The sequence below is a fragment of the Chlorocebus sabaeus genome, chromosome 11 (genome assembly GCF_047675955.1).
Source record: "Chlorocebus sabaeus isolate Y175 chromosome 11, mChlSab1.0.hap1, whole genome shotgun sequence".
Taxonomy (NCBI): domain Eukaryota; kingdom Metazoa; phylum Chordata; class Mammalia; order Primates; family Cercopithecidae; genus Chlorocebus; species Chlorocebus sabaeus.
Window position 1 is genome coordinate 76030230 of NC_132914.1, and position 16833 is coordinate 76047062.

At 34.7% G+C, this 16833-nt stretch overlaps 1 pseudogene; it reads left to right on the forward strand.

Moving 5' to 3' along the window:
• Positions 1-231: 231 nt before the first annotated feature.
• LOC103238776 (shieldin complex subunit 2 pseudogene) lies at positions 232-1802 on the forward strand (annotated as a pseudogene).
• Positions 1803-16833: the final 15031 nt, after the last annotated feature.

A 16833-nucleotide genomic window follows, 5' to 3' on the forward strand; every position in this document is an offset into this window, starting at 1 on the left:
CTGGAGTCAAAATACATCCCTATTTTTGTTTACCTCTGGTATTTTTCAGACAGACAATGAGACTTTTATCGCCCATACACAAACATAAATATGCTGTAAAGCAGTGTTCTGTGCAATAATGATTTAGAAACACTAACGAAAGGAAGGGGGGGAGGGGAGGGGAGGGGAGGGGAGGGGAGGGGAGGGGAGGGTTGGGTTGGGGCGGGCCCGCGGGCAGCGGATCTGCTCGCAGGCCCCACCCGCCTCCGGCTGGTTGCTCAGATGTTGTTATTCATGAGGACCAATGGGTTGGCGAGATAGTACTACAATCAACATTTAGCAGTCAGTTATTAAATCTTGGGAGTTATTCATCTATTCAGCCTGAAGAATAGGGAGTATGCAGTTATACAGGACAGAAGCAGAAAAAAGTTATGTTAACAGTGGAACAGGCCCAAGATCAACACTATGTGCTTGTATTATGGGGTCCTGGAGCAGCCTGGTACCCTCAACTTCAAAGGAAAAAAGGTTATATTAGGGAATTTAAATATCTTTTTGTTCAGTGCAATTACACACTAGAAAACCTAGAATTGCATACAACGCCTTGGTCATCCTGTGAGTGCTTGTTTGATGATGATAGAAGGGCAATTACATTTAAAGCAAAATTTCAAAAAAGTACACCCTCCTTTGTGAAGATATCAGACTTAGCAACCCACCTAGAGGATACGTGTTCAGGAGTGATTCTAAGTAAAGCCCAGATTTCAGAGCTGGCATTTCCTATTACAGCAACTCAGAAGATAGCTCTAAATGCTCACAGTTCTCTGAAGAGTATTTTCTCTTCTCTTCCCAACATCGTATATACTGGCTGCGCAAAATGTGGATTGGAACTAGAAACAGATGAGAACAGGATCTATCAACAGTGTTTTAGCTGCTTGCCATTTACTGTGAAGAAAATACACTATAGGCCAGCCTTAATGACTGTAGTTGATGGAAGACATGATGTTTGCATCCGTGTAGAATCAAAGCTGATAGAGAAGATTCTTCTCAACTTTTCTGCAGGCTGCCTCAACAGAGTGATAGTTCCTTCCGCAGAGATCACCTATGGGATGGTCGTGGCAGACCTGTTCCACTCCTTGTTGGCAGTCAGTGCAGAACCTTGTGTATTGAAGATTCAGAGCCTTTTTGTATCAGATGAAAACAGCTATCCATTACAACAAGATTTCTCCCTCCTGGATTTTTATCTTGACATTGTAAAGCATGGAGCCGATGCCCTTCTCTGAGGCCAGAGGAAGAAATTGCAGACATTTCAAGGAAGAAGTACTGAAATGATTTGTCTTTTGAAATAAATGAATGACGGGACTTTAGCTTTGGATTTTTTTAATAAATATATTTTACAAAGAGAATTGCAGTAGATATACACATTAAAACTTTTTTCTAAGAAAATCCTGTGAGGTTTAAAAAGATTGTTTTTGTGTTTTTGGTTTCTTCCTTTCTTCTGGAGAAATGATCTACCAGTCAAGGCAATATGTGGCCAATCCCTGGGAATTAAAGGTTTGCCCATTTGTTCACTGTGTTTAGTCCCTGCTACATTCCAGGCATTGTACTAAGTATGGGGAACTACATGGAAGACATTCCCTCAGAAACTGCTGCAGTGCTTTTGCTTATCCCTACCTAAAAAACCGTCAATGTGAAATCATTTCCTTGATTATAACTATACATGATAATGGATTAGTTTATATAAACCTATGTTTAGACAAGTTCAAAACAAGCGTGTCTTTCTATAAAAAGTATTGAAAATGAAGGAAATGAGATCATGCTTCAATTTATTAAAGGGAGGGAGAGTGTTCTGTGGTTAGTTCCTGTCTAGGATTTGAGTGCCTTACTGAATGTATTTACCAGCAAACATGTAGCAATCGGTTCTCTCATTGTGATTGTAGAAGCTCATGTAAAATGGTAGCCATTAATGAGGAAGTATGGAGTGGTACTTATTCTGTAAGTTCAGAGGATGCCAAGTGTTAATATATTATCATATTGCCTGAAAATAAATTTATGATGACATAAAAAAAAGAAACACTAGCATATAGATATAAAAAGTGATCATCTATATTTGTTTATCTTTTATTATATATTGCCTTTGTAATTGCAAAATAGTAAGTGGACATTGCAAAATATGTATAAACGTAAACGTGAATAAAGTTAGTAAAAGGCTTCATTTGTCTCTTTCAACTTGAACCTCATTTTATAAAATTTTGAATAGAATGATTATCTTATTCGGCCGGGCGCGGTGGCTCAAGCCTGTAATCCCAGCACTTTGGGAGGCCGAGACGGGCGGATCACGAGGTCAGGAGATCGAGACCATCCTGGCTAACACAGTGAAACCCCGTCTCTACTAAAAAATGCAAAAAAAAATAGCCGGGCGAGGTGGCGAGCGCCTGTAGTCCCAGCTACTCGGGAGGCTGAGGCAGGAGAATGGCGAAAACCCGGGAGGCGGAGCTTGCAGTGAGCTGAGATCCGGCCACTGCACTCCAGCCTGGGCGACAGAGCGACACTCCGGCTCAAAAAAAAAAAAAAAAAAGAATGATTATCTTATTCTTCTTAGTTATTAGGTAGCATATAATTTAATCATATAAATTATATGCATTTTTATAGTTTTTAAAGGTTATTTTGATTTTTATTTGAAATTATAATTTAGACTGTTTCTTAACAGTGGATGATTTCTCATTTAAATTTTTGCCATTAATATTCAGTTTGTTTACCTGTAATTGGAAATTATACCTGGATAAACCTGACTTTTAGGTTACTTATGGAAATATTCTGTGTAGTCTGGTATGTAATCAGATTTTATAATATGTAGTCTGATGTATAATCAGATTATTTGATGTTTGCAAAAATATATAGTCATGTGTTGTAAAGTAAAATAGTCAACATGAATTCTTATATTAATAACTTATTCATCACACAATATTCATTCATTTTAAAATTCACATGAAAATACCAAGGTTGAAATTGCCAGTTGATCACATTAAAGAAAAAGTAGTATAAAGAAATTAAAGGTGTTTGCAAAGAAATATTATAATTGATAATAATTCCTTTATTTTAAACTTCGGTTGATTGATTTATTTTTGCCTAATTGGTCTGCATAAAATTTGAATGGTATTTTGCACAATTCAAGTACACTTATTCAATGTTTATTGAATTTTTAGTGAGTTTTTGCTTTATTTATTTATGAGACTAGGTCTTGCTCTGACACCCAGGCTGGAGTGCAGTGGTATCATCACAACTCCCTGCAGCCTCACCCTCCCAGGTTCAAGCAAGCTTTCCACCTCAGCCTCTTGACTAGCTAGGATGACAGGTACATGCCACCACACCTGGCTAGTTTTGTGTATTTTTTATTTTAGAAATGAGGTCTCCCTGTGTTGCCCAGGCTGGTCTCAAACTCCTGGGCTCAAGTGATCCTTATACATCAGCCTCCCAAAGTGCTGGGATTATAGGTGTGAGCCGCTATGCCCAGCCAGTTTTTGCTTTGGGTTGAGTCATTCATTCATTCAACAAATATTTACTGAATATCTACTATATTCCAGGTATTTTGCTGGGTACTGTCGATATATTAGTTAGAAAAAAATCGAAAGAGCCTGCTCTCATGAAACTCATTTTCTAGTACCTCATTACCATCTTTGGTGCTGTGATATTTGACATTAAAAGATAATGAAAGGTGTATATTAATTTTGCCTCTTTTATTACTAAACCTGTTCAGTATAAATAGGCAACTTTTGAATATTTGTACTTGTACACAAGTTTGTACTTGCCTGGCATAATTTTTTCCATAGTTGGAATTTTTGTTTTACTTTTTCTTCTATTTCTTTATTGATTGTTCCTTTATAGAGAATATACTATTCTGACAGCCTAGATATTATTTGCTCTATTTTTACATTTATATCTTCTCTTCAGTAACTATGTATTGTTGCATAGCCTAGGGCAAGCAGTTTTTCAATTCCTGAAAATAAAGTTGTGTACAATATAGCCAATATTCCCTTTCTCCTGAAATATGCCTTCAAGTGGGGAGAGACAGACTATATTTTAGATATTTCTAAGTGCTATGGTGATAATAAAGGCAGTTGAATAGGATAAAGGTGATATGGCATATTCTAGATAAGTGAACAAAGAAGGATTCTCTGAGTAGGTGGCATTTGCTAATTTCTGAATGAAGATCTTATCATGCAAAGATTTAAGATAATAAAATTCTAGGGAGTAGCAATAGAATGTACATTAGATTCAGGAATTGGAGAAAAAGCCATTGCAGCTTAAGTGTGTCGAGGAACTGGGAGTGAAGGTAGAAGGTATATAGGATTCAGATTACTTAAGGCTTTGGATTTGTAGAGTGGGCTAAGTATGTAACACAATGTTAAAATAAGACCGTGCATGAAGTCTGGCCTCAAATCCGAGAACAACAGTGCAAAGTATTGTATTATTCTAAGCAATAGAACTTGTATGCAGGACATGCAAAGGAGGTATCCAAAACTGTGTGTGTCAGCAATGAATGCATCTCTCACCATGATATATGAGCAAAAGCTAAGAATTCCTTAGAGAGAGTGGTTTTTATGAAAAAAATAAGAAATTCTATGAAGAGAACGCTGGTTTCTTCCTCCATCTCCATAGACACAAGTCTGGCACATCCTCCCAGTCAAGTAAGAAAGCTTCTATGAGCATATTCAGAAAGATTGGCAAGAATCCAGGGACTGGAAAGGAACTACCACTGTTGTCCGTGTCAAACCCAAAAATACCTGAAGGCCAGAGACTGGCTGGAGGGGCCTGGCCTGACAGAGGTGAGAAAGGTGTGTTGGAAATAGACTGAGGTTCAGAGTTCGGCAAGTAAAGATAGTGAACAATGAGAACACTTGGACACAGGAAGGGGAACATCACACACCGGGACCTGTCGTGGGGTGGGGGGAGTGGGGAGGGATAGCATAAGGAGATATACCTAATGTAAATGACGAGTTAATGGGTGCAGCACACCAACACGGCACATGTATACATATGTAACAAACCTGCACGTGCACATGTACCCTAGAACTTAAAGTATTAAAAAAAAAAATTGTACAGATTTTCCTGTGGAACACATTTGAGGAAGGTCACTAGGGGAGAGACCAATGGGAAAGGCAACCTCTACTGACTGGGTTTAGGTGGTGAGGACTGTCTGAAGGTAGAGCAAAGGGAAAGTCAAAATTGGCTACCAGAGGAACCACTGCCCACACCAGGGTGCTGCAGGTGAGAGATTCTACTGACAAAACTGGTCTAGCTGAAGAAGTAGAGACAAAACTTTCAATCCACCACCTTTCTACTTATCAGGTGTGTCCGGCATCAGTGAGGGAAGTACAAATGATTTAAAAGGAAACAGGAAGTCAACTGTTGCTTCAGATCAAATCAGACTTTATAAATCAGAAAAATGAGAATTTTGGTCAGTATCTGAGAGTGACTAAAAATCTGTGAAATCTGAATGGTATTCAGGAGCAAGGGTATGAAAAAAGCCTATTTGTATGATTTCATTCCTGTAAGTTTATTTTGTTCAATAAACTGACTCACAGGACTTTAATAATTAGCTCCGTTTATTTTCATAAGTGACAGTATTGTCTTACTCTCTGCATAAATGTAGTCTCCGTTTTTGTTGAGGTAATCTGAAAATTACATTGTATTAATAATATTTAAAAAATTATTTACCTGGCCGGGCGCGGTGGCTCAAGCCTGTAATCCCAGCACTTTGGGAGGCCGAGACGGGCGGATCACAAGGTCAGGAGATCGGGACCATCCTGGCTAACCCGGTGAAACCCCGTCTGTACTAAAAAATACAAAAAACTAGCCGGACGAGGTGGCGGGCGCCTGTAGTCCCAGCTACTCGGGAGGCTGAGGCAGGAGAATGGCGTAAACCCGGGAGGCAGGGCTTGCAGTGAGCTGCGATCTGGCCATTGCACTCCAGCCTGGGCGACAGAGCGAGACTCCGTCTCAAAAAAAAAAAAAAAAAAAATTATTTACCTTTCCATCAATAATAATTTTTTAACCTTTATACCATATTCAACCATAGAAGTTACTTTTTAGACAAATTATTTGCCTCTATTCCTCAAAATAAATCTTTATAAAATCATAGTTTCCTTGTTCTTTCATTCTTCATGTTATTTATTTCTCAATCACAATTCATCTTTGAGTAATTTTTTAAAGAAAGTATATTAGTCTGAGGATGGTTTTCTATTGTGTTTGCATAGACATGACAACTTGGTTGAGTAAATATTTTCCGGTTGTGCAATCTGTTTACCTTAAAACTCCCGTTTTGTTTTTTGCTACTCAATATTGCATAGATGTCTGCCAAAAATCTGATTTTGATTCAAAAAGTATTTGTAAAGTTTTGTTTTGCTCTTCCTTTGCCCTTTTTATTATCAAAGTTTGTCTATATTTAGGTCTATTTCCCTTAGCTAAAATTTCTTTAGAAAGAAGTTCAAGAACTTCTTCCAGGCCAAAAATATTTCGTTTGTATATTTATTTGATCGCTGCTTTCAATCTACCTAGTCTGTTTCTCATTCTAAGCGCTGTATTGTGTGCAAAATTAAACTGCCTACTTCTTGTATGGGTTGGTCCCAAGAACAAGCATTTCCTACTTGGAATCTGCATTAGTCAGGTTGTTACAACAGTGTCCTCCCTTCCTGCTTCTCTAGCATTTGTGCCTTCATCTAAAAAGCCTGTTCTGCCTGCAGACTGATTTGCTAACATAAATTTGTAATAAACAAAAGACTGATGACTTGTTTTCTGTTTTCACTATTGATACAGCCTTTTCCTTGATATTTTTCTTTTTTTTTTTAAGCCATTTCTATGGATATTTGGGAAGAAGTTGTATTTACCTGTATTCTAGTAAAAATCTTATTCAGATATCCAAAAGCATTTATTTTAAGCAGTGTTATATGTTGTACCCTTATGAAAATATCTATATCCACATCTCTGAATGTAATGCCTAAGGTGAATTGATATAGGTAGAATTATTGGCCGGGCGTGGTGGCTCAAGCCTATAATCCCAGCACTTTGGGAGGCCGAGACGGGCTGATCACGAAGTCAGGAGATCGAGACCATCCTGGCTAACACAGTGAAACCCCGTCTCTACTAAAAAATACAAAAAACTAGCCGGGTGAGGTGGCGGGCGCCTGTAGTCCCAGCTACTTGGGAGGCTGAGGCAGGAGAATGGCATAAATCCGGGAGGCGGAGCTTGCAGTGAGCTGAGATTTGGCCACTGCACTCTCACCTGGGCGACAGAGCAAGACTCCGCCTCAAAAAAAAAAAAAAAAAAAAAAAAAAAAAAAAAAAAAAAAAAAGTAGAATTATTGGCTCAAAATCATGACCATTTATATTTTTTTATGTATATTGTCAAACTACTTTCCTGAAACATAATGTCAAATTTTAAATCTCCTACTGTCTGGTTTTCATTTTGATAGGCTAAATTGTATCTTAATATTTAAGTAAATTTGTATTTTATTCCAGTGAGGTTGAACATAACTTCATAAAATAATTTAGTGTTTTGGCGATTACCTTTTCAGGTCTTCAATTTGTTTTTAAAGCACATTTAGTATGTCACTTATAAATTTGAAAGAGTTATTTGTATATTCAGAATACTAATATCATATATAAGGTTGCATTAGGCTTACTGCCATGATGAATAGACCCTTAAAAGAAAAGTCTTTTATTCCTATGCAGATTTTTACTTAACATGGATTGAAGTAATTTTATATATGATTTTAACAAATGCCAACACAAGACTTTTTACAAGTTTTATGAGTAAGTTGTTATGTCCACTATCTTTATAATAGATTACTTATGCTTCATGATTCGTTAGTCTTTTTCTTTCTTTCTTTCTCTCTTTCTTTTTTTTTTTTTTTTTGAGACGGAGTTTTGCTCTTTTTGTCCAGGCTGGAGTGCAATGGCGTGATCTCAGCTCACCGCAACCTCCATCTCCTGGATTTCAAGTGATTCTCCTGCTTCAGTCTCCCCAGTAGCTGTGATTACAGGCATGTGCCACCATGCCCAGCTAATTTTGTATTTTCAGTAGAGATGGAGTTTCTCCATGTTGGTCAGGTTGGTCTTGAACTCGCAAACTCAGGTGATCTGCCCACCTTGGCCTCCCAAAGTGCTGAGATTACAGGCATGAGCCACCGTGCCTGGCCTTTTCAATTTTTTTAACCTCTAAATCTAAGGAGTTAGTATATAAGTATTTTGCCAATATCTTTGTCAAAGATTCCTTTCTTGGAGAGAAAATTTTTGTTGTTGTTTTTATTTCAGCACAATTATTTTAAGTGTGTATGGATTTTTTTTGGAAAAAGAAAATAAATTTGAAAAAACATTTATGTGTATTGTGGGATTAAGGATGTGGCTCAAAAATCACATTTTTCCCTTACTGGAAGAATAAACATTCAGGGTCAAAATTCATGGAATGCACATGAGAAAGCTGAGTGAATCAAATTATTTCCCAAATTCAAGAACCAAACTGTATTAAAACTTAAAACGTTCTTGTACACCACAAGTTTTTAAAAAATATTTTTAAGTTATTATTTTTTCCTGTTTATCTCTATAAATCACCATGAAGGCAGAGTCAACCTCTGTTTTCATCATCAATTTTTCCCAATACTTGGAAGCATGCTTGACAAATATTGTCAGATTAAAGAAAATCTTTGTCAACTACAACAAAAAAACTTAAAGTTTTATGTGACTGTATTTTGTGTGTGTGTGTGTGTGCACGCACATATTCATCAAGTGTTCAACAAAACTACATAGGTGGCATGTTTTCTGAGCCCTTGAATAGCTGGAAATTTCACTGTTTTCTAACATAGAAGAAACTTTTCTCTAAACTCCTTAGGTCCTAATTGTCCCAGTACTCTTTCATTATTACTCCATTGCCCTTTGATCTTCTATTACATATGATATAAAATTAAAACTGTTTCCTTTTAACAAAACGTTTATAGGCTAGGGACAGGACTTTGTCTCTTTTTAAAATTCAACACTTCTACTAGATATGTCTTGATAAGGATCTTAATTGAGCTGGGAAGTAGTACAGTGATTCCCTTAATTTATATAACAGATTACTATTTTAAAAACATTTTTTCTCACTTTTAAAACAATATTGCTTTTGTTCTTCTTTATTCCGCCAGAGAAGTCAGGGAAATCCACAGTCCACTCATAGACCAAGAAAGATAAATCAATGCTTACTGTAAAGGCCATTTCATTTTGGTTTCGTCGTTATGCACCATTATTGCCAAAAAACTGATTAATATATTGAAAAACTCATACATTGAGAAAACACTAGAGACACTTCTTTAAAGTCTGAAGTGAGACAAAGATACCACTATTGTCATTACTGTTTAACATAGTACTAAGCTATCAGCCAATAAAATTAGATAGAAGAATGCAGTTAGAGGAATGATAATAAAAATTGCAATAAGTTTTACAGATGGCATGATTTTATATCTGGAAAACCCAAGAGAATCCGTGAAAAAACTGCTACAAACACTAACAGAGTATGATAACATAACAGGAAATAATCATATAGAAATCAATACAATGAATAACCCATTAGAAGGCATAGCAGAGAAAATCCTATTTTCTATAGTAACAATAATAAAAACCAACGGAAAGCCAGAAAAATGTTTATGCACAAACTTAAAACTACTGTGCAAAATTAAATGAGAAAAACTTAAAAATCCAATAAAAGACACATAATATATTTAACCAAGTGAAAAATAAAATGTCAATTCTTTCTCAGTTATAAATTTGCATGATTTCTATAAAAACATCAACAGACTTATTTTTCTGCATTGATTATAAAGTTCATATAGAAAAATTAACAAATAAGAATTATAGGGAAACTCCAGCAAAAGGGGAAACAAAAGAAGACTATTGGGAACACAGTCCTACCAGATATTTAAAAGTATTATAAAGGCCCTATAATTAAATGTTCATTATTGGTACAGATCTACCAATATAACAGGGTCCAAAGCCCAAAAACAGATCCAAATGCACTTGGAAAAGTAGCATACAAAGAATAAGACATTTCAAATGTATGGAGAAATAAAATAAAGATTATTAAGGCTAGTCATTTGAAAGAGATAACTGAATCTATATTTCATACCATACTGCATGATAAGTTACAAATGGATCAGAAATGTAAATGTAAACACTAAAATCATCACGTACTTAAAGAAACAATAGGTAAATTACTTTAAAACTTGAGGATGGAGAATAATTTTAACTATGATTTAGATAATTAGTTGATTTGCACATTAAAAGTTGCATTACAGAAAACACCATAAACAAGTAAAAATAACATACTGACTGATAAATATCTAAGACATAATATACACATAAAGTTTCCCTATAATTATTGTTTGCTCATTTTTCTATATGAATTTGATCATCAATGCAGAAAAAGAATATACAAAGAGATCTTAAAATTTGAGGAAAATAAAACTATCAATAATTTTTTAACTGGATAAAATATATGAACAGACTATTTAAAGCAAGAAATGAAAATGGTGTTTAAACATGTGAAAAAAGATGTTCACCCTTACTCATAATAATACAAATGAGCATTAAAATTATACCTCGCATTTATCAGAAATCTAAAAATTTGACAACAAGCTCAGTTGTATGGAAACGGGAATATTCACACATTGCTTATGGAAATGCAACAAGCTTTAACGTTTATGGTGAAGAACACAGCAATATCTGGAAGAACTTTAGGGAATTTATTACTCTTTCACCCAATTGGCCACTTGTAGGAGTCTACCCCAAATATATACCAGCAAACTTATAAAATTACTTAGGCACCAAATTATTATTTGTGCTTATATTTGTAGTGCCACATGATTGGAAACAAATATCTCTCAATTTGGGACTGATTGGTAATCTATAGTCGACCTACGTAATGTATTATTAGGTGGGTGCAAAAGTTATTGCGGCTTTTGCCATTACTTTTAATGTCAAAAACCGCAATTACTTTTGCACCCACCTAATAATATTAAACAACTGTAAAATGTTAAGAACATATCCCTAAGCTGATATGTAGTGATCTCCAGGATATAATATGGGATGAAAAAAAAAAAAGAAAGGTGAAAAACAGTATACAAAATATGCTCTTTTGTGTAAGAAAAGGAATAAATGAATACACGTATACATGTTTTCCTACATTTCTAAAATAATCACTCGGTGGATAAATTTTAAAATAATAAAAATAGATACCTAAAGAAGAACTGAGAAATAAGGTCAAGGAGCTAGTGAATAAAGGCCAGACACTATGGTAATTATGACAATATTGTTTTTGTCACAACTCTTCCATTTCTGGACTAAGCATAGCATCACTGGAGAAAACAAGGAAAAGGCATCTATCTCTACTTTCTGTAAGGTAAAAATGTTTGCATCATGTTTTGGTCAGAGTACAATATGTTTTTAATTGAAATATTATTGACATTATGGCTATTGGAAAATTTGCAGAGAGTGCCAGTATTTTGACATCGAGTCCTACTGTTTTTAACCTAGCAATTTTATTCCTTTTTTTTCTTTCTCTTCATAGGCATCTTAAAGGAAAAGAAAATCTAGAAACTGCATTAGACTGCTCATAAAATGTATACACTAACAAAATTATGAAATTGTACTAGTGGTCTTTATGCTACATTTCTTTTTCTTTTTCTTTTTTTTTTTTTTTTTGAGACGGAATCTAGCTCTGTTGCCCAGGCTGGAGTGCAGTGGCCGGATCTCAGCTCACTGCAAGCTCCGCCTCCCGGGTTTACGCCATTCTCCTGCCTCAGCCTCCCAAGTAGCTGGGACTACAGGCGCCCGCCACCTCGCCCAGCTAGTTTTTTTGTTTTTTGTTTTTTTTTTAGTAGAGATCAGGTTTCACCGTGTTAACCAGGATGGTGTCGATCTCCTGACCTCGTGATCCGCCCGTCTCGGCCTCCCAAAGTGCTGAGACTACAGGCTTGAGCCACCGCGCCCGGCCTTTATGCTATATTTCTAAAATCTAACAAGATATGTACTATTCAGTCTTCTTAAAATGGCTTGGCTAATCTTGTTTGTTTATTTTATTCAGCTGATACTCCAATTCAATCCTGCAAAAGAATAAAACATTTCCCACTTGAAGCTTTACTCGAAATTACTTAACTCTCTAATTATTAAAGGAGAAGACTTTAAAGATTTATTTGTTCTTGCAAGACCAGATCATGGTGTACCTGTTCATTTATAAGATTTCTCTTACATTGCTCCATATTTGTAAATAACTTCCATCATATAATTTCATCATATTTATTGTTAATTTTTTATCAATATTTTATATTTTTGTACCAGTTTTTATATAGGGCAGCTATTTATTTTGGTATATTTAGTTTTTATCCAGACACTGCTATAACATTAGTTCTCATAAATGGAAAAGCATGTTGTCTGCAAGTATTTATGATTATTATACCAGGTTTTCAAAAGTTATAACCAATATATCTGATTTGTGGCTTATTGATCTAATAAAATATCACGCTCATAATTCTTTTCTCACTTCAAATTATAATGAGAATGCCTTCAGAGTTGCATTTACATATGATGCTGGCTGTTCTTTGAACTAAGAGAGAATTTATCTATAGTTTCTATTGGGGATTTTCTGATATTCTATTCTTTGGACCCACTTTAAAAAGTGGGAATTCCAGTAAATCTCTTAGTAACACATTCCAATAATTAATAAATCTAATTATCAGGAAATATATTTATAACTCACTTGAATCTCTAGTGCTTCACTTCAAATCAACTACATCTAATACTATGCCTCATGAATTAAGGTAGTTCATTAAAAACATTTTCTCTATAATAACCCATCTGATACAATATTGGAAAGAATTAATTATATCTAATCTCAGCCGCTTCTCTGCTTGGATGAAAAATAAATAAAACTTACTTCACATGGTACTTACATGTCTCTGAATCATCACTAAATTTTTCTTGGATGATTTTTCAGAACAGGATAAATAGTCATATTCTTTCCAAATGAGTTAGTGAATCTGCATGTGAAATGTTACTACTGGGAAATTTCTAAGTGAAAACAATAATGGAGAACTTGAATAATGAGACCAGATAATGAGAAAATCCATTCTATTTAAATGCGTGAATACGTAAGTTAAATGTTAATGTAGCTGAAAGAAAACCTAGAGATGCTAAATTTGAGTGGCTTTTATAATGCCAATAAAAATACCTTACTAAAGGGAGAATGCAGATCATTTTTTGGAGTATTTTCAATGCAGGTACAACTAACTAAAGAAAAAAAGAGAACTATGAAGACATGGACTTTAATAAACAATATTCATAATTATTAATAATTTAAAATAATTGCACCTCAATATTTTATAATTCATATATTTATACTCTTTGTTCTGAACTTCAAATAACTAAGGAGAGTTAAGAAATCATATGTATATGTATATCTATTATATATATGGAGAAAACTGTGGTGTGTTTTAGACAAAAGTAATTTTCCTTTAACTTTTTAGGCAAGTTGCATTCTTTTAAAATGTCGGATTGGATTCCTGTAATTGACATGCATTTGAGATTAAGCAGGTAGTGAGTAGAAGATGTAGATATCAAGAAACTCTGACATTATCAGTGAATCCCAGATTAATTTTGTTCTATCTCTCTGTGTTCATTATTCTTCATATGAAAGTTATTACTCTTTCAATCATTCTCCTATATGCTTCAAAAATATTAAGTGAAGAGTATGCTCATTTGAACAAATACATCATGGGATAGGTTACAATTACTGTTATTACTTCCGATTCCTTATATAATCATATATTTTATGCATGAAAAATGTTCAAGTGGACACTTGGTCTGATGCTGCAAATTAGTAATAATTTTTAACCTTATTATACCAGAAAAAATGTTAATCAAAAGAGAATATTCTAATTTAACTCTAAACAATCATTAAGTAAAAGACAATTCTTGGGAAATGAGATTTCTGACTTGAAAGTAAATAAGCTTAGAAAATTAGTTTAGCTACATAAAAAATTTTAAGTATGCTGCATGGGAGGTTATATTTGTCAATCATATACAACAATGGAGTTCCGATTACTAAAAATAATGTTAGTTGATTAAAGGTAAATATATACACTGGAAAATATATATGAATTAGAATGGACTTTGTTAAATTCTATTAGTAATTAAATGCATAGCAGGGCAATAAAAATACAGATTATATACGTAAGACTATATGGTCTGAAGTTCTCACTTTAGATAATGAGGTAAAACTTTTTTTCTAATTTTCAAAGAGCATTATTTTTATACATAAAGATTGGGAAGCCCAACATTTTAAAAAAGGACTACATTGATATTATACTATCTCTCTCTCTCTCTCTCTCTCTCCCTCTCTCTCTTTCTCTCTCTCTGACACACACACACACACACACACACACACTTGGCATATTGCTTTCAGAAGCAATTCTTAAGACTTGAGACAGATACGTACTTTGTTTTAATTCATTGTTAGTTTTCCTGCTTGGTTTGGTAGATTCTAAATAAAGCTCGTTTCGTTAATAAATAAATGTATATATTTGTTAAATTCAGCTGAATGTATTTTTGATCAGTGCAGATTTTAAAACAAACTATAATAATGAAACACTAAGGGTAATATTAATCTTATTTCTTTTTCTTTTTCTTTTTTTTTTCGAGACGGAGTCTCGCTCTATCGCCCAGGCTGGAGTGCAGTGGCGTGATCTCAGCTCACTGCAAGCTCCACCGCTTTCTGGGTTCACGCCATTCTCCTGCCTCAGCCTCCCTAGAAGCTGGAACGACAGGCGCCCGCCACCACACCTGGCTAATTTTTTTGTATTTTTAGTAGAGATGGGGTTTCACCGTGTTCGCCAGGATAGTCTTGATCTCCTGACCTCGTGATCCGCCCGCCTTGGCCTCCCACAGTAGCTGGGATTACAGGCATGAGCCACCGCACCCGGTCTAATCTTATTTCTTTAAAAATTTTATTTTTATTTCAAAATTGGTTAATTTTATTTTCTTAGAAACTAAAAACACATTTCTTAATCACATTATTTAACTAAAATTTTCAATTTGATGGAAAAAAATGACTTTTTATCTTGGTAGTCTTCCAGATATGTGCGTTTTACTTCAATATTTATCTAGAGAAGTATTTTGTAAGTATCCCAGGACTGTCTTTATCAGTGGAAAGTAATAAGTTAAATATAAACTCCTATCCTTAACCAATATTGTTCACCCTAGGTCTAACTCTGATAGACAGCTATTCCTTCTTCACAGATTGTCAGTGACCTAAGCAAAGCATGTAGAAGTTCTAGCAATTAAGCAGAATTAGGTTTTGAACTCCTAAACACTGAGTGTACTGTGATCACCCATCATAATTAAAATAAAAAATCTTTCAAGTGTCACTAATTTAAATAGGGCTTCTGTTGTTTTATAAAATCCAATGGACCATTCAGAATAGCAGAATGGTTTTTTTTTTTCCTCTTACTATAGCACCAATGGTCTAATTCAGCCTATAAAGCAATTCTTCCTATTTTCCTATGGCCCAGAGTTGAAATATGAGGGGAAAATGGATATTATTGATTACTTTTGCTTTTTGTCCTTCTAATTAATTTTGATTTTTCAGTGAAAATGGATTGGGAGAGCAGTGGTTAGTATGCTTGTTATTTAATGATATGGACAAGTGCTGATATAACTGAGGGTTGATTCTACTTTGAAATTGAAAAACTCTCACAAATATGGGACTTTTTTTGGAATAAGCAAGTGAAAGTGTAAGGGCATTTATAGGTAATTAAGGCTGATAGTAAGGATACATTTAAATGGTTTTTCTAATTTCCAAAACAATGTATTTTCATCTCTAGCCTCAGCTGCTTCTGATAATAGAAAGAAAGAAAGAAGCGGATGGCATTTATCTGGCACATACATATTTTATGTGAACTTTGAATACTCACTCATACAACACAGATTTATTGAGTTCTTACATGACAACTGCTGTTAATAGACACTTGAGATATAATGATGAGCAACACAGATAAACTCCTTACTCTCAAGGAGTTTATAATCTATAAGGAGAAGGTAGAAATTTAACAAACATACAAACTAGAAAAAGTTCTATATACATGGACTTTTAATTTTGCCTAAGATGTTGTAGCTTGCAACAGAAAAATGTTCCACTAAAGAACAAAAAGACAATCCTGATAAAATAATTTTTACATTATAGGCATTAGAGAACTACTGAGATAATCAGAATTGGGGTGGGGGTGGGTGTAATCCCTGAAAAACAAGCAGTTTCAAAGTTAAGCAAACCAACATTTTGTAGCCAGTTTACTTAGGATTCTAAACACAGGCAGTGAACTGATGAACACAGTATGGACCCAGAGAGAAGGCCTCTATTACTAGATCTAGAAGTAGCATGTAGTTATTATTGCCCCATGGAGATAAAGTGACAAAAAAATAAACAGATTTGTTAGTAAGAAGGGTGGGGCAAAGAACTGATTGCCAATACCATCTCAATTTTCACAGAGAATATTTGCCAAATTTTAAAACCACGTAAGACAAAAGATTGAGAAACCAAGCACAAACTCTCAAAACTTCAAGAAAAATTTTCAATAGCCTCCATGTTAAACAGGATTAGGATTCAGGGTTCATTTGTGAATACCCAAGTGTGGCTGGAGAGTTACATCCAAGATTATAGGTAAGCCAAAAGTAGACAAAACCTTAGTAATGCTGAAATCCACTTTCGAGCTCAATCTTGATTGGATTACAATAACCTATCTGCATTTTTTTATGTTTAGCGATGGAAAGATTAAACACATT